At 33.4% G+C, this 20,217-nt stretch overlaps 1 protein-coding gene across 1 annotated transcript in view; it reads right to left on the reverse strand.

The window, feature by feature from the left end:
* Window positions 1-16,093, reverse strand: part of pigs (GAS2-like protein pickled eggs) — a 107,109-nt gene extending 91,016 nt beyond the window's left edge. The window contains exon 1 of the mRNA XM_073078003.1: window positions 15,921-16,093. The gene's annotated coding sequence lies outside the window, so the exon portion shown is untranslated. The remainder of the gene's footprint in view (window positions 1-15,920) is intronic.
* Between the last annotated feature and the right edge of the window lie 4,124 nt (window positions 16,094-20,217).

Here is a 20,217-nt window from a genome sequence, read left to right on the forward strand (position 1 = left end):
TACCTAATAATAGCAGTGTTAAGCGCTGCTGTGTTCCGGTTTGAAGGGTGTGGTAAAGGAGACAGACTTTTCCGACGCGTTCCAGCTTAGTCCTCAGGGGTTGCGGCGCATCTGTGGCCGACCTCAGGTAGGAATATCTTATCCTATCTGGGGTTGCTTACAGATGTCCATGGGCGGCAGTAGCCACTTACCATCAGGTGGACTGCATGCTCGTCTGCTACTTATGTTCCCCCGGTAAAGTAAAAGGAACTTTTATTTACTTTCCTAATATCTGAGTGACCCACGAAGCGTAGCCGGGTCATACTAGACCGAACTATTTTTGTACAAGATCATATCAATATACCATTAATTGGCTAGCACACAGTCATAATCACAGTTGTAATTAATTCGGCCGCTAAGATTATGAAACCAGTTGTGAGGTCACGGTCAGCTCGGTGGCGCTGAGCTGGAGTCAGGAGTCAAGGAATGCTGTGATAACAATCTGGAGCAGAGGTTCTCAAACTACGGGTCTATTTCGCGTATTTCTAAAATTGCAGATTGATTTATTTGTATGAATATTTTTTAATTATTCCTAGTCTGTATGGTTCGTGGACAATATTTTGGGAACTTAATTACAATTTCAATATATTTAATCTAGAAATACATATGTGTAATAAGCCCGGATTTCGAAAACCGGCCTAGACATTATTTCAATTTTTATTGAACTTGAAGGAAATAAATGATTGAATGGAAATTTAACAAAAAAGATATATAAATAAGTGGTCTCTGAAAACCTGTGAGAGTTCACGTTAAGATAAGCCGTTTCAAATATTTATCCCTAAATATCTACAAATATTTTTACTTAAAAATAAAAAATAAAATAATAGTGATAGAACTTTGAGAGCCACTGATTAAGATATATCACTGGGCAATTTCATGTCGCAACTAAATTTATGTGTAGGGCTGTCAACTTTAAACAGAGAAAAATGCTTGTTTTAACAGGTACATAGTAATGTAAAGAACTTTTATATATGCAGCTTATCTCACTATGTTTTCATTTGCCATTAAAGCATATGATAATTAATGTCTAATAAGCATAACTTCTAAAAATCAGAGGTTGCCAAAAATAAAAAAATCACAAATAGTCTAAAAATCGGAGGGCGCACTTGGGATTCGAACCTAGTACCTCGATTTAAAACCCTAATTACAAACCACTAGACCACCACTATTTATAAACCTAAACTAAATATTAATAACCAATTAACCCACCCATTTGAAGGTTAATTAGTGTGAGTGGCAACCCTGACCGCTTACAAAATATTTGATACGTTCAATCAACAGCTAATTTCTCAGAACGAAGGCCTTGTCGTCCGTCTAGACATTTGAAACTTTAATTAACACCGATTCAGCTTAAATTAATTAATTCAGCGACTTTTTAGTGCAATTATGAACACTTGGTATGATAAAACAAATATCGTCTTATATAACTTTAGTTTCTTTTAGTTTGTCATTTATGATTTCTTCCTAGATTTTGACACTTATAAACATAGATTAGTAAAGATACTTCGCCGCCTTGAAATTGAATGAAGCCACAAACGGCTAATTTATTAAGTTCTTTTTTTGAATTCTTGACAAATAAAAACATTTTTAGAGAAAATTTACGAATAAATAACTAATACTGCATAATTTACGTAATAAATAAATAATTATTTCAAATATTTTAGGGACATTTTAGCACGGATACGTGGCAAAACTTTTTTACGCAACTATTTCAATTCTCAATACTGAGTACATTTTCTTATTAGGAGTGAGTAATCTTTAGTAATCTATGCTTATAGACGACACTATTCGATGATATGATATATGATAGAACAGTGTGTTTTTTAAATGAACTGATTTTTTTACGATTTTTAAAAATCTAATGATCTATGTTTAGTTGTTATCAAAATTGACCTCGTAGCTCCTTTAACCATTTCTCTCCATTTCTCATAGTTTCGGATTCTATTTATTTATTCTTCAAATATCTAAAATATGATACAAAGGCGGATTTAATGCTATGAACATTCTCTACCAGTACTCTTTGAAAAAATCACCCTGTATAGGTCACCGTGCTACATGGAGCGTTTTAATAAAAAGGGTAGTAGGCAAAAACCTCAAACTTTCTACTTCCGAACCCTTAATTAGTATTTCCCAGAGGGTAGTAGGTGCATTTAACACACACACGTAAACACACAAATACGCAAACTTCGAAAAAAATATGTCTAAGTCTCCCCACTCCCCCACATCTCACACCGATAAGTGGTATGTTGTCAATAACGGCGTAAACAAAGATCTTATAACATAACAATGAAATATAATAACAAACAAATAACATAACAATATAAACACGTTAACAAAACGTAACAAAACGGCATAGAGCACGCGAGACCATTGAAATGTGTCGTTTACCCTCACGCTTCGCTGGGCCGTCCATCTGTCTGTCACCCTAGGGGTGGCACTCCTGATAGAAAGATTTTTAACCCCCCCCCCCTTTCCCACCATCCCAGTCCCACTACTAGGATCAAACTACCCCTAAATTCCTATATGAACACTCTAAAATGTCTCATGTAATAAACATTTATGGTATGTAGCATGTAATAAACCGGTATAGGTAATAGTTTGGTGTCAATGGTCGAATATATGCATTTCAACTCTTGAAGACTGCATTTGACCGTCAATAGGTCAAAATTCTCTCAATACAGGGATCAGTGGTTCGAACCCCAGGCGCTTTTGATTTTTCAATTATACGCCTTAAAATATATTTCTATACTAATATTATAAAGAGGAAAACTTCGTTTGTTTGTTTGATTGTAATGAATAGGCTCAAAAACTACTGGACCGATTTTAAAAATTCTTTCACCATTCGAAAGCTACATTATCCACGAGTAACATAGGCTATATTTTATATGAATATATTTGATAAATAAATTTTGAGGCTGTACAAAGTTTGCCAGGTGAGCTAGTATCACATATTTTAACAGTAAAATAATACATCGTAGGAAAACTCGCATATCCGTGAAAAAATTGCTTCTTCAATTAAACTAAAAAAATTCTCAAGCTTTTTCATCTCCTACAAAACGTAAATACAGCTACTCGTGGTTAAAAATAAATCTTTTCTTATAAATATAATCCATCAGATAACCTTCCGTCCTGACATTGTTCGAGTCACTAAGATTAGTAAATTAGTCACCAGTACAACAAACAAATATTCGCAAACAAAAAAATCCAAAATTAAAATAAAAAGATCAAAGTGGCAACCCTACAGCGCGCGTGTCCAACTTGAACCGCTTTCAAATAACTAGCCGTGTAATTAGGGGCCGATGGCGCATCACTCGATACCATTACACCGGTTAGACAATCCTGGTGGAAACAGGTCAATCTGATCTCATAATCCATGCAGTTTACCTGCATGCAGTAGCTACCAAGTCGACGGGTCCTACGTAAACCAGTTTACGTAGGACCCGTCGACTTGGTAGCTTTAGAGTAGTTAAACGCATTAAAACATTCAATTCGCTCTACTGTAAAGTTGTGAAAACGGACTTGCACCAGTTTACGTAGGACCCGTCGAAGTCACCTCTATGAATATATTTTCGGTAAAATTTCGGCCAAAAATGAGTCGCGTCTGTCAATTTCTTATCATTTTTTTTTACCTTTATTAAAAAAATAATATATTTTATTAGAGGTAATTTGTTCAAATGCTCCTATGAGTCCGTAAACCTTTGAATTTCAGGGAATTGTGTAAATTTTCATTAGATTCCATTTTGGTTTCTGCTGCTAAACTACTTTCTGTCGGTTATAAGATAAATTGAGGAGATCTGTGGTCGCACAACCATCAACCATTTTGAATCAAATCAGAACACAGCAGCGCTAAACACTGCACTATTAAGCAGAAATAAGTGTAACAGTGGTGCCTTCAAAGTCCTACTACGAATTACAAACAGCAATCCTTACAAATATTATAAATCAGAAAGTAACTCTGTCTGTCTGTCTGTCTGTCTGATTGTCTCTTCTTCACGCCCAAACTACTGAACCGATTTTAATGAAATTTTGTACTAAGATCTGAAGAATGAAGAATCCAAAGAATGCCTGAGACCCGAGAAAGGACATAGGATAGTTTTTTTTCCGGAAATTCCACAGGAACTAGGGATGGCGATCTAAGATCGATTAATCGGAGAATCGATCTTTTGGACCCAGAACATCGATTATTTTAATCGATATTAGTAAGGATTGATCAAACTATGCATTTGATCAAGTGATGATCTTTAGCAAAGTTAAAGGTACGAATTTTCAGTTTTATGTATGTTAGTATGTTACATTATTTTCTTTTAAGCGCGGGCGAAGCCGCGGGCAAAAACTAGTCACTTATGAACCAACTCTTTAAACTACGGAAAAAAAATACCTTTACCACATTACATTTTGTATTATATCCAACAAGCCACATAACATACCATTACATAACCAAACTTCCACACAATAAAACTGCCGATCGAAATTGATTGATTAATTTGAAAGCATCGTAATATGATTCGTATTCATGTATGCATAATTCACGCATGGCTACATTTACTTAGTTATGTACGATTGCATGTAAGAGAAAAATTGTTAGAACTATGTGTATCTTACGTTTTTACTACAATTATCAACGCCATCTATTGGTTAAATAACGCAATTAGAAATAATATATTACGATTTATATTTTTATTATTTATTCGTTATACAAAAATTATGGCACTTGAAACAATAGTGTTAGCCACAAAATATTGGTAATTCAAAATAATTAAATTTTAAAAAACAGCTGTAAGACCAAGATCTCTCAGGCAAGTAGCAGACTTTATTTAATCATCTGAAATAATCAAACATAGCTCATAATTATCTCGACTAATACATTTTCATCAATAAAACTGCACAAAAATCGGTTCATCTATTTTGTTCATTTTGTTAATAAATAATTTTTGAGATTATTATGAGAAATTCATAATTATGTGTTCATCGATTTACATTTTACGGTCTCGCACACATACCTAATAATACACACACAGACACGAAAAAGCGTCAGTTTTCAAATACAGAATCAAAAGTTAACAACGATTTCATTTTTCACACATAATGTTGTTCCGTCCTTTACACAATTTTATCTATCACACGTTTTATCCGTCCCTAATTTAGCATTATTCGAATTACTCACCAACTCCCATGCCACACTTTTCCTTAACTGGTTTATCTGGTCAAATATTTGCCATACATTGTGGTGACCACTCAACAATTTGGAACAAACAAATAGATTAGCTGCTCAAACAGTATATTTAGGTAAAACAGGTAGGATTTTAGTTATGGGAACATCGAACTCTAGTGGGCCGGTTTATAAATCTAAGGAATTTTGTCAATAAATTAAAAGTTATCTAATAAATGTGTTATCGCCACAGATACGAAAGGAGGTCAAATTACGACTCCCTATATCTATAAATTATTTTCTTTGACACCAATCAGTACAAGGAAACGAATAATTTAGAGAAAATTGTTCTGGGGAACAATAACGTCGACTATACATTTAAGAATAACTTCATTCAAATATTTTCAAAAATGTACAATACTAATGTTATACAACGGAACTTACTGTTGAAGATGCTTTGTGTCATAACAGTTGAGCGTTGCTAATGCTGGTTCGAAAGGAATGGTAAGAGAGAGATACTTCTGAGACAAACTAAAATAATCCATGAAGGCAGCAACGCTGTCTATGATAGAACTCAGCTAATACTCTAATTCTATCGTATCGTATTTAATTCTTGATCGCTGATATCCATGACCGGTAAAGACTCTTACCATCAGCACACAGCATACTCGCTCGCTATCATCATAAAAAGTAGGTTAGATATAACTTCTAGGTCTATTACACAGAATCTGACTAATGCTACATTTCTCTTACACATCGCTTCTGAGAACGAAACCTTTGTTGACTACGAAATGAATAAAAATAAAGTATGAATACGAAAAACCTCATCACATCTGAATGACTCCATTTAAGGATTTTACATCACATTTCCAAAGAAAACCTTGATTTAAAGGAATTTAACTCAGTTTGTTTTTATTCATCTGAATCGTTCAATTTCTTAGATGTCTTAACCATCGTGTCATTATTCTGAAAATTAAAATCATTAAAAATTTTACCTCAAAAACATATTAGGCCCATTTTTTCTCTACACCAAGACATGACTGTGCGTTTACTTAATTCTGGGATTCTATTCCGCTAGGTGTATCCACAACTTTACCGTTATCAACAGACTGTAACTTTCGTATTTTACTTATATTAATAGTAGTGTTTTCTACTTACATACTTTATGGATAAAATGACTGTAATTGTAATTCTTTCAAAAATAAAAGAATTTCATAAAATATATCAATCCTATTTCATAATTTCGTTTATTCAGTTAAATTAAAATTCGATATACATATTTAATTAGTTAACATGTAATTTAGGCCTTTTTTCAATTAAAAATTATTGCATCAACTTCGATCAACCAAATCCATCATTAAGCAATGTCTAATAGGCCGAAATTGTCAAGTTTCAATCTTTGCTAACCAAAACATTGATAGATAAATTATAGATAGATTCATTATTAATAACGTTGGTTAAATTTTAGCACCAAAACTAATAAATTCTCATGCAATAAACATATAACAATAGTAATTTATAACAATAATTACAATACAAATGTTTCCTTAAATTGTTTCTGTGCATCTGTCATTCGTAAAATTCCGTGGTAGCGTCATGAATGCTCAATGCTTACAGTTTTCATAGGGTTGTCACTTTAATTTAAAAAATATTGTTTTTTCAAAGAAAATAAGAATTTAATTTAGAATGAACCATTAAAATAAAGATCTTTACGTATTTAACTTTACTATTAGTATAAATATTTGGTAGGTTTGACTTCTAGAAACAATATGTGTATATAAATAGAGTTGTGTTGGTGGGTTATTTTTAAATGTCTGTATTTCTAATCTTATGTATACAAAAATACTTATGTCATAAATATGTCTGCCAGTCTCTATATATTCAAACTTATTTTGGAAACGGCAGTTATTTTAAGACGCAAAACTAACTAATTTCGGAAACAGCAGATATTTTTAAATGAAAATTACAAGAATTACCAAGCCATTTATATATAAAGAAATATTATTTAAAGGCAGGCGGTTTAAAACAACCTTCGTTTTCGCAAATTGTACCAGCCCTACCAACAATATAGGCTATAAATCATGACGCACAAGACCCTTCAAACATGACTACTAATTTCGCGGTAAATTTTCAATACTTAACGGTGATTTCAAGTATTTACACCATTATTATTAACTTTATTATCTTCATCCCGAAATATATTAATAATTACGTGAGTATTATTATTATTATGATTTCTTTATGAAATAAAATATGAAGTATACAAATACAGTATGATTTAACGAAATAATATAAGATAAGAATAGATAAGATTTGACCTAAAGAAACTAACTACTAAAGGTTACAAATTATGCCATTTAAATTAAATGTGATCGATTTTGTCATTAACAATCATTTTTGTTTTTTAATTACAAAATTGCGAGTTTTCAATAAATAATATTTATAAAAAAAACAAGGTGACAACCCTGATGACATATGGCTATCGACTTCACATTGACGCACGAGCCCTTGCTAAGGTCGCTTACGCATTTCGCGTGAAATTTGCAACAACTGCAATAATACACCCATTTTTGAACGAAGAAAGGTCGGAAACTAAATATGGTGCAATACTCCTTTTTGTTATACAGAAGTAGCTAACGAGCATGCAGTCCACCTGATGGTAGGTGGCTACTGCGGCCCATGGACATCTGAAATCAACCCCAGATAACAGCCTCCTATCTATGAAAATTAAGTTAGAATAGTATAACTTTATCTCCGTTACCACACACCCTTCAAACCAGATCACAGCAGCGCTTAACACTGATGTTATAAGGCAGAAATAGATGTGGCAATGCCCCGGAGTCGAACCACAAAGTGATCAGTTATCACTTGCTTAAACGGTGAACGAAAATATCGTGAGAAATCTTTGAACAAAAAGTTTTCAAAGGTATGTAAAATCTACCAATTCGCACTTGGCCTGCGCGGTGGACTATGACCTAAACATTCTGAGAAGAGACAATCCCAGGACTTTACATACACAGGACACAGAATGCAGAATTCCTCAGACCTAATCTATGATATTATCTAGTCATAGTTGAGTATTACCGAATTTAGGTCAATTAATTAGTCTATATTTGGTGGCAAGCCCACCCAGTTTAGGTCGATCTGTGCCCTGATTGTTTAACTAAACGATAACTAATCTAGAACGGCGACATCCCCAATTTGTGATGTCTGAACTAGTTACTTAGTAATTTAGTTAATAGTTTATTTCGAGCCGCAATTTCGTTGAAATATATTTTTAATTTGCGAATTCACGTAAACTTCTGTGACATGACAGTTTTGGGTTCAATCCCCGGCAAAGCTTTTTACAAATTTATATATATGTTAGTGTATTAAATACTTATGTGTGTGGAATCCTAAAAATATCATCCACTACATCTATTACTGCTTGTAAATAGTTAAGTTACTGTGTTCTGGTTTGAAGAGTGTGGCATTCCCACTTTCTGCTCAAGGGTAGCAACCCCCCATGCCCAAAATCATAAATTACTCTTATCTTATCCAAGATTGATTATATACGTCCATTTCCATAGACGTCCAGACGAAATCAAATAAAATTTAAATATTTTTGAATTTTAATGCGTTTCAAATTAATATATGGGGTTGCTCAATTTAATTTGAAGTCACTTAAAAACAAGAATAAAATTGAATTTGTTATCTAATTTCAATTTCCTGGCAATTATTACGAAGATGCAGTAACGACATAATAAGAGGTAGACTACAAAAAATAGATCTAGAATATAATTTGTAATCAAGACGTAAACCTTCCCACGCTTAGCATTACAACTAGACCTAGCGAGTATCTTAATACTATCTAGCACTTGCATTTCACGACGACGCGCGGTATATCGTTGCTGCTAAGGAAATAGAGGTGTTTGTCGTGTGTGTTAGTGTCAGTAGGATATCACACGTGTGATACAGGAGTGACACAAGACAAAGGCGGATTCGTTGCGCAACGCACGCTCGGCTGACTTCCGTTGTCGTATGTACGGATAGCAAAACAAATAATTTTTTAAATTGTTTCCTTCAAATTGTCAGATAGAATATTTTTAGGCTTAATATACTATCAGTTATATTTTGTACAGGTAGTTTAATGATGGAAAAACAAATATGTTAATTTTGTTTCTTAAAACTAAAACATGACTTGAACTTTCGGCAATAATCGGCTACATTCGCACTTCGATCGTCACTTCTCTAACAAACCAGTATCTATTAGGAGTTGCTACACTAATTTTGTGTATGCCATATTTATTTTCTTATTCGCTACAAAAGGATAGTGTTTACAACTCTTTATATTTTTAAGTAAATGCGCCTCTTGGGAACGATGATAAATGACGAAATTCTAAGATCTCACTAGAAATCTACTGCCTGCCGCTGTACGTCCCTTAAAGTATTACGTAATAATAATATAATTTAACTCAGCGACGTAATGCTGCTAGTAACTTGGGCACCTCAGAGCAGTGATTTGACTAATTTATCTAATTTATAAAAATGGGTATAAATTTAGTTTAAATAATACTTAAATGGATTTAAAAAACTATGATTATATACATAAAACTAGTCATGTTAGTAAGTTAAATAAAAAGACAACAACATTTTTTGCTATCCCTACATTTACTAGGCTAATCAGCGCACCGCGCACGCGTCGGGCGCGCACGACTTATTTTCGAGTTCCGCACACCTATTGTTTTCTTTGCCGACGTTACTTCATCCTCGCAAAAACGTCAAAATAGACATGGTGTTGCAAGTGTGTTATGTCACTAATTTGACTAATTATTCGGAATTACAACTTGTTTACGTTAAGATGTTGGATCTAAGATAAATTGACATTACACTTGTGTTAGGTATACACATCTAGGGAGAATAATACGTTGAAAGCTTTCATATAGTATCAGTACTATGTCGTCGTCAACCCATTACTGTCTTACTGCTGGGCACGGGTCTCCTCTCAAAGTGAGATGGATAAGGCCACAGTTCACCACGCTGGCCAAGTACATATTAGTAGACTTCACAAACCTTTAAGATTTTTGTTTTTATAAATCTCTCAGGTGTGTACATTTCCTCCTCACAAGTGATAATTATTTTCTGATACGCACATAACTTTGAAAAATCAGAGGTGCTTGAGATTTGAACCTTGGACTTCTCGAGCGAGAGGCTGAGTTTCTTAACCACTAGGCTATCACTGCTTCATTTCTTGACCTAAAGTATATTCTAGCTCTAGAGTATTTCGTTGCAAAGTAGTACATGTTTATGTGCTGTACAAAACAATCATAATTCATGCTCAAACGACCGTGCCGGCTTCACACGGATAATAATTAATCGTTATCAGACCAGTATGGCGGATATCGCCAACTTGGGTGCAGTAAGAATCGATTATCTACCTTTGTTAGTTTATAAATAATACGAGATGGCGGTAAATAAACGTTTAAAATTTTGAGTAAGTTTGTTCACGCATAGTCCCACAGCTGGGCATGAGTCAGAGTGAGAAGAGTTTAGGTCCATCATGTTGGCCAAGTGCGGGTTGGTTGACTTCACATATGTTTGAAACTTTGTTCAACTCTCGTCATATTTTCCTTTAACGTTAAAGCAATAACTATTTTCTCATGACATCATCATCAACAACCCATTACTGTCCCACTGCTGGTTACGGATCCCCTCTCAGAGTGAGAAGAATTAGGCCATAGTCCGCCGCGACGGCCAAGTGCGAATGTGTGAACTACATATAAAGTTGTAAAAGTTTTATAAAGATTTCATAGGTATGGTGATGTCCTTACGAAAATAATTTAAGCCTCAGTTACGAGTATTAACATAATTTACTTATTCTTGAATTTCATAAGATGTGTCTAACGTACATGTTATGATGCAAACCATAATAATCCTCAGGAGTGGCAACGTATCTGGGATCTACTTCAGGTTGAAAGTATGTCCTGTTCTGTATAAAGTTGATCACTGGTGTCCACTGGCGGCATTGACCACTTACTCGTACCATCAAATGAACTACAAGCTTGTTCCTAATTCATTCTTATACAAACCCAAAATTAGAATATTGCATAAAAACAGAATGCAAAAATAATGCTATCGACATGTCATACAATCGTGTTGGCATCTATGAACTCTCTGATAAGATAAGATGTTGATACAAAAACTTAAAGAACTGTTATCTTAAAACTGCACATAGGTACATTGATCAACATGCCAACCGAATGACTACTCGTAAATATCGTCAATTGCATGACTTGAGTTTTGTGCAAAATAACAAAAATGCTGATATTTTTCACTCTAGAGACCCTAGAAGCCTCGAAGTTCAATGCTAAGTAGGTATATGCTTTAGAAAAAAAAACCTCGTAAATCCTACTAATATTTTAAAACCGAAAGTTTGTGAGGAAATTTAGATGTTTGTGTTTCTTGTTGAATATACTTATTACGAAAAAAAACATCAGGAATAGATTGTTTTATAAAGGTAGAACCCTGCACATTTCAACTTCGTAAAATAGCGCTGCTATGAATTGGGTTGAGGGAAATCACAAAAGACAAAGAGACACTCCAACTTAGTCTTCAGGAGTAGCAGAGCGTGTTACTTCTCGAGCAATTAATTATATTTGAGACTGATCACATATTTCCATGTGTAGCAGTAAACCCGGCCTGGGCACGAGTCTACTCTCAGAAAGAGAAGGATTAGGCCATAGTCGATTGCACTGGCCAAGTGCGAATTGGTAGACTTCATATACCTTTGAAAACTTTCTTTTTTATGAATTCTCAGGTTTCCTCATGTTGTTCCTTCACCGTTTAAGTGATTAATTTCTAATAGGCACATAATTTAAAAATATCAGATTTGCGTCTCTGGTAATTGAAACTCGGACGCCTCGATCGACCACGTTTCTTAACCACTAGACTATCACTTCATATAATTTATAAAGAGCATACCATTTCTAAACTCCACACAGACGCATGTAACAAAATCCGATCTAAATAAACTTGAACAGAGGGTCCCTTAACAGGATACGAGCCCAGACCACCCATACGCCAAATAAGACACAAAGAGGTCTTTGAAAACAGGATGCACTTAATTTAAAATTAATTAGCGTAGGAATAAGGACAGTGCTTGTCAAATGTCTGGATTTTATCTGGGTGGAATCTGATAGTTATTAGATTTAGTTTTCTGGGATTTTTATCTTAATATTCCGAATAATTTAGTAATTTACGTCGAGTTAATACACTGAAATTAAAAATAAGCATCGTACATTTACATCATAAATATTTGCAAAAAAGAAATATTCTTGTATATCCGTTTCTAGGGTTATATTTAAAACATTTACTTTTCCTATATCTTCTTTTCGTCTGTTTGTTATTTCAACAATCTTATTAAATTTAAAATTTAAAATGTAAATAGTCTTAAATAAAAATCTGCGTGTATTACTGTACGTCTCTAATATTTCAAAACCTTCGTGGTTCTACTCCGGAGGCACCAAAGCTACACTTATTTTGACCTAATAATAGCAGTGTTAAGCGCTACTGTGTTCTGGTTTGAAAGTGGTGGTAAAGATAAACCCTATACGAGGCATTCCAACTTAACCCTTAGGATAGAAACCGCACCTTTATTCTATGGCCGACATCGGTAAAACACCAATCCTATCTGAGATTGATTACAAATGTTCACAGGCAGCAGTGGATACTTTTTTTTTGGTCTTACTATAGGCTTGCGTTTGGCTGTTACGTTAGCTGTTACGTTATGTTAAGTGAGATGCAGCCTTGGATAAAACATGCTTGCCTAGAAGTAGTCTATTCACCCTTGACTTGAACAATCCCAGGTCGATGTATCGGGAAACAACGAAGGAAATGAATAAATAAAAAACTCACTCATTTGCGTTTAAGTACAAAAACTAAAACGCAATTAACTAAAAATCTGAATCATACAGACATACAAAGGGAATGCCCTTTGTATTTCTACTATCTGCAATAAGCTAAACTGCCTTCTCTTTGTTACTGACATGATTAACTAAATAACGATCAATTTATATTGATTTATGCACTTTGATAACTGGACCAACGGTTTTATTGTTATTTCATTGTAACCGGCGCCATGTTTTTATATTTATTTATTATACATATAATTTAAATGTATACTTATTTCATCTGATCGTTTCGGCAAAAAAATTATTGATGGTACATAGGTGGTAGAACCCTGTGTGGTTCGACTCCGGCGGCACCACTACCATACCTATTTCTGCCTCATAACAGCAGCGTAAAACGTTGTTATGAGGTGTGAAGGGTGTGGTAAGGGAGATCTACTTTTCCGAGGCGTTCCAGCTTAGTCCTCAGGGGTAGCGGCACATTTATGGCGGACCTCAGATAGGAATATCTAATCATAGCTGGGGTTGATTACAGATGTCTATGGGCGGCAGTAGCCACTTACCATCAGGTGGACTGCATGTTCGTTTGCTACTCCTGTATTATAAAATAAAATAAGTCTAGAGTCTAAACTATACTCAGTCTGATAGGCGCTACTATCCGGTATTCAGTCGGATAGTACTGAGGGCGCCGGATAAGCCGGATACCGGTTAATTACTGGATATCTCTAGTCTAGACCGTGTGGTAGAATCAGTAAAGTTCTAACGCGGAAACCACCGCCATATATACTACTACTATACATCTAGCGTGAAGCAGGCCTGGGTTTCGGTGGTAGGGAGTGGATGTACTGAGTTACATATGAGGCTACCATTAGTCGTCAGGAATGGTAAAGCTTCTGTGAACGACTAAGGTATGAACGTAAAGTTATGAATGCAATCTACAAGCGTGCGTAATTTGTATGTACGTAAATCAGCCAAATTTGGTACGGCTTCAGTAATTTATTCAAACGCTTAAGCCATTGTTTTGGGTTGAGTTATCAGGTAAAAAAATAGCGACACTCGTACCTAGTTAAATAGGTAATAAATACAACTATTTTGTCAATTTCGCAATTTACCAAACTATTAATGAATTTTAATTCTTTTCACAAATAAATTTTTACATTCCTTTGAGTTTGGGTAAATGTCAACAAAATCTATTCAAACATTTCCAAAAGACTACTATGATACCATTTATATTACATTTAAAGTTAATTCGATTATTTTGCTACTAGATCGATGTCTGCCTAATGGTTAGTAAATCCTGACACCGAAGACACATAATTTGAGACATTAGTCAGTTTTCAGTTCAGAAATAACCACGGTGGAGTCCACAACCCCAAAATAGATGTGTGACACCGTGGTGCTTGCTTTTGCATGCTTACCGATCGGTTCAAAATTAGATGGTCCTGTATAATTTATTTGCATTCTTTCACTTACAAAGTCTCATGAGAGCAGATGGAACTTAGCTAGAACTATAGATTACTTTTTCAGACATTATTATAAAAATGACATTTATTTTAAAAAATACGGCACTTTTCATTTCAGTATTTTTGATGTTAAGTGGTCATTTCAGTAGATGAATCTATTATAAAATCTCAAATATGTCAGAGGTCTCAACTATCAACTAATTTGCTATCCCTAAAGGCCTGCAGATTAAGTAAGGCTGCGTCATATAAATAAACGATATTTAAAAACAATACGTACTCAAAGACATTCTTACAAGGCAGAAACAAGTGTATGAAATTTTTGCAATATAAGTTATATCTACACTACCTACATAATACATCGTATATAATATAATTACAAAGCCTCAATAGATGAATCAGTACTCAGTATTATAATTATCTACAAAAACACGATAATATCTAATTCAATAGAAAATACTTTATTTAAGAGGGCAACATAATCACAATTTCATAATACGGTGACATTTTAAGAATAGAGTCATGAATATTTTTATAACGTGTATTATTTTGCTGTAGCAATAATAAAAACCCAACAAATTTTATCTTGATTTTATCGATATGAAAAGATAAAGAACCCTTCAAAAAGATATCATAATATCATTGTGGCTTATTTAAATATAATCGTATGCAATTGTATGAAAAAATAAATTATTTCATTTAAATTGTAAATAACTCGAAATATTCGATAAAACCTTAAAATAATTGTAACAATTGTAGATTATTTCACTTAATTATAATCTATAATTGAATTGAAATATTGATTCATTTTATTTTCATCGAATTCCTCAGTGATTTTTTCATAGAATTGCATACGATTATATTTAAATAAGCCACAATGATATTATGTTTTTTTTTTTTTTTTTATTTCATTTAAATTGTAAATAACTCGAAATATTCGATAAAACCTTGTAAAATAATATTACTAAATCAGAAACCTTTTCGCTAAATAAATATAAATCTAAATACTATTCTAATAATACACTTTGTGATTATCGCGTTTTAATTACGTATTCAATAAAGTTCCTTATTTGCAATTAAAGCAATCGTATTCCATATCAATATTATAATTAATAATAAGTCGTGTACGTTGAAAGTAAAGCATAACTTAATGAATCAATTCGTAATAAACAATCATTTATTACAATGGTTATTCCACGTACAATATTGTACTTGCTTATCTTAGGAACGAAACAATATCAAAAAGATAATATATTGAAGAATATAAAATGATTATTCGTGACGTAAACACTTAGGTTTTGATAAATAGCCGATTATTATCTGTCACTATTCAATACCATAACTTATTGTAATTAATCAAGAATTGCTGTAACATAAATAGCTTACCTTAAAATAGAAAGAGACTCTCTGGTCCACCTTTAACACAAGAGTTGACCCAAAACTAAAAAACACAGCACTTTTTTAATTTTATTTCTTTTATCGGAAGTTTCGCGATAGGATTGTACAACGTAACACGCGCGTACGGTACGACGGTTCAAAGCGGACTGAACTTATGTCGTCCCTGCTTGAGCGTTGTTGTGACTTCGACGCATGCCCTGCGCCCGCGCATACGGTCAACACAGGCAGGTGGCCTTGAACAATGCAATTTCGAGATTTATCTTACTTTTGTATATATGCTGTGCTCGCAGACTTTTTTTGTTAGACAGCTGTGTTTAGCTTTTAATACTTTGTAACTTTGGGATGGGCAAACCAGTTCGTCCTTTCGGCGAAGTGGGAATCAATTCACGTTATTTTAAAGCATTTTTAGCTCGCAAATGTGTTTCTATTTTCGGTTTTATTCGGATCCATAATTCATTAAACCATTAATGTTTATTGCTAAGGAATCCGAAAAGGGTATCCGAATGTGACGGGTTACAAAATATCTAACACACCTTTAAAGCAACTCTAAGATACGGTTTTTTTTCTTTCTTCAAAATTAAAACACGTGATACAAAATAAATTCCTAAAACGCAAATAGTTCTGAAAAATAATAATTTTATAGTCGCTCATACCAATATTGAACCAAGTTTACCCCCTAATCCAAGAACCTCTTATTTGAAATGGTTATATAACTATAATTTGATGGCTTCCAATGTAGCGTAAAATAAGTAATCCTTACTAATATTATAAATCCGAAAGTAACTCTGTCTGTCTGTCTGTCTGGTTGTCTCTTCTTCACGCCTAAACCACTGAACCGATTTTAATGAATTTTTGTACAAAGATAGTCTGAGACCCGAGAAAGGACATAGGATAGTTTTTATCCTGGAAATTCTACGGGAACTAGGGATGTCGATCTAAGATAGAAATCGGAGAATCGATCTTTTGGACCCATAACATCGATTATTTTAATCGATATTAGTAAGGATTGAATCGTAAACTATGCATTTGATCAAGTGATGATCTTTAGCAAAGTTGAAGGTACGAATTTTCAGTTTTATGTATGTTGGTATGTTATATTATTTTCTTTTAAACGCGGGCGAAGCCGCTGGCAAAAACTAGTTTTTTTTATAAAATATATCCAAACAATACTTTGAAACTTGCACCATATAATGTGACTGTTATTGTCGGTCGAAAACTATATTTTGGCAATATTTTTTCCTCAAACACTATTTATATCAATGTAGGTAATACAAATAACAAATTTACTCCTACATTTATCAACTGTAAGTTCCGGATACGATTAGAAATACTAAGCGGTAATGTTATATAGTATTTTTGTGAAATTTTCAAACGCGTACACCGTCATATCATTGTCATTATCACGACAGAATAAAAGTCATTATGTACTTTAGCAGTCGCCTAGTAGTTAACTCGAAACTCGGCCTCTTGATCGAGGGGTCCGAGGTTCAAGTCCCAATCTTGCTCTGATTTTTCAACGTTATGTGCATACATAGATTAATAAAGATTACTCGCTCCTAACAAGAAAATGTAATCTTTTGCAATTGTCACTGTCATTTATTTTCGTGTTTGAAAAATATTAAAAAAAAAAGTTTTTAGATCATTTATGAAGGAAACAATGTTTCTTCGCACTTTTTCTTCGATTTCGTGTCTTAACTGCGCATGTCGGCATTGTTCTGCGTAAATTACACCATGACAGCCATTAAACGGCTGACGGAATTGTCAGCCGTTTAAGTCCTTTACTAGCTTCCTTCAATTATAAGGCAGTGAGATATCTATACTTATCTATGTGTGCATGTAAGAAATTAATTATTACTTGCTTAAACGGTGAAGGAAACTCCTTGAGGAAAGCTGCATACTTGAAAACCTTCCACAAAGACACAAACTAAGATTCTTTGTGTCGTGGGTACCACCGATATATAGAGACGAATACACAAACAGCGAGACCCATAACAGTTTAAATTCATTATTTGAACCCAGAACCCTTTTATTCTGACGGAGACCGCTCCGCCCTGAGGCTCCCTGAAATATTTAGTTATTACTAGCTGACCCGGCAAACGTTGTGTTGCCATATAAATAAAAAAATGTTATGGTTGAACAACCCTCATCACTGAGGGGTATGAAAATAGATAGTAGCCGATTCTCAGACCTACTGAATATGCATATAAAATTTGGTGAAAATCGGTAAAGCCGTTTCGGAGGAGTACGGTAACTAACATTGTGACACGAGAATTTTGTATATTATCTATTTTATGTTTCTAAAATCTGACTTCAACAATCAAAGATCATAAATGATGATCATAGTAAATCACTAAGAATTAATAAACATAAATTACCATAGATCACGGAAGTAAAGTCACAGACAAGAGCTAGTCAAAATAATTGTTAGTAAAAGTAGTTTTTTGACTGATCATATTTTGAAATATTTATCTCTAGATATGATTACACTAACGTTACTTTCTACTATTACTCAATATTCTATGGTACATTATATTTGACTTACAATTAATCAAAATGTAATCAAAATATACAAGTTTGGGTACGATTGTGATAAGTAGCATTTTATGTACCCAATGAATTACATAATATCAAGTATATTAAAAAAAAAACTAGTTATTGCCATAGATTAGTAAAGATACTTCGCCGCCTTGAAATTGAATGAAGCCACAAACGGCTTATTAGTAAGTTCTTTTTTTGAATTCTTGACAAATATAAACATTTTTAGAGAAAATTTACGAATAAATAACTAATACTGCGTAATTTACGTAATAAATAAATAATTATTTCAAATATTTTAAGGACTTTTAGCACGGAGACGTGGCAAAACTTTTTTACGCAACTATTTCAATTCTCAAAACTGGGTACATTTGCTTGTTAGGAGTGAGTAATCTTTACTAATCTATGTATCAAGTATATTACAAAAAAAAACTAGTTATTGCATTATTAGTTATTATTATTATTATATTAGGTTTCTATTGTAGGTGCAAAATAGAATTGAATTAATAAATTTACGTCATTTTTTTGCAAAAATATTTCCATAATGCATAAAACATATAATCAATTGTAAAAAAAGCTTATATTTTCAAAAACGAACATATTATACATTTTTTGTTTTTTTTTTCAAAACGAACACAATTACTTCGTCGTCATCATCACCCTATGACTGAACCACCGCTGGACAGAAGTCACCTGCGGAGTTACTACCATCTCTTAAAGCAATATTATTTTAATCATACGTTGAAATTTCGTACCACGATCTCGTTAAAGTAAGATTGTTTAAACAATATTAAAACAAGCGGTTTTGGGTGAAATCATTCATTCTTTTGTATCGAATTCGTACCATGAAGTGGACTTTTGACACAAAATGTCATAATTTAATGTTGTACTTATGTCAAATTTCTGTCAGAGCGAGAGGGGATTTGGCTATATTCCATTGCGTTATCCTAGTGCGAATTGATAAACCATGTTTTTAAAAAGTATTTTTAAAAATCCTTTAAGCGTGTAGATTTCTTGATCATGTTTCTCTTCGCCATTTCAACAATTAATAATTAATTTCTAATACACGCATAAGTTTGAAACTCTGAAGAGCATTCGGAATTCGAACCTCGATCCCCGCGAATCAGAGGCCGAGTTTCGTGTACTAAGCGCAGTATTTACTCATTTACAATTTCATTATTTTATATATAAAATTCTCGTGTCACAATGTTAGTTGCCGTACTACTCCGATACGGCTTTACCGATTTTCACCAAATTTTATATGCATATTCAGTAGGTCTGAGAATCGGCTACTATCTATTTTTCATATCCCTAAGTGATAAGGGGTATTTACCCTTAACATTTTTTTATTTATATGGCAACACAACGTTTGCCGGGTCAGCTAGTATTATGTATGTAAATATACATATGGATATAAGTAACATATTACAAGTTACTTATCTTATAACAATAATAAAACATTTTTAACATGAATTGTCAACGATAGTAGAGCAATTAAGTTTATCGATATTTACTTAACATTGCGTGAACTTTAACATTTACTTTAGCATCCGTGAGCGGAAGTTATATCACGATTAACTTATAATGTTTACTTCATTTTATCAACATATTTTAACCCGTTTACAAATGTTCTTGATTGTAGAATTGTACAATGTATAGTCAGCGTAAAACTGCTAGTCCGCCTTAAATATAGAAATGAATTGCGTCGCCATAGCAAATTGTATGACTACAACTGCTCGCAACAACTTCA

The sequence above is a fragment of the Epargyreus clarus genome, unplaced genomic scaffold (assembly GCF_041222505.1).
Source record: "Epargyreus clarus isolate Ecla_fem2 unplaced genomic scaffold, WU_Ecla_fem_2.2 ptg000012l, whole genome shotgun sequence".
NCBI classification, from domain to species: Eukaryota; Metazoa; Arthropoda; class Insecta; order Lepidoptera; family Hesperiidae; genus Epargyreus; species Epargyreus clarus.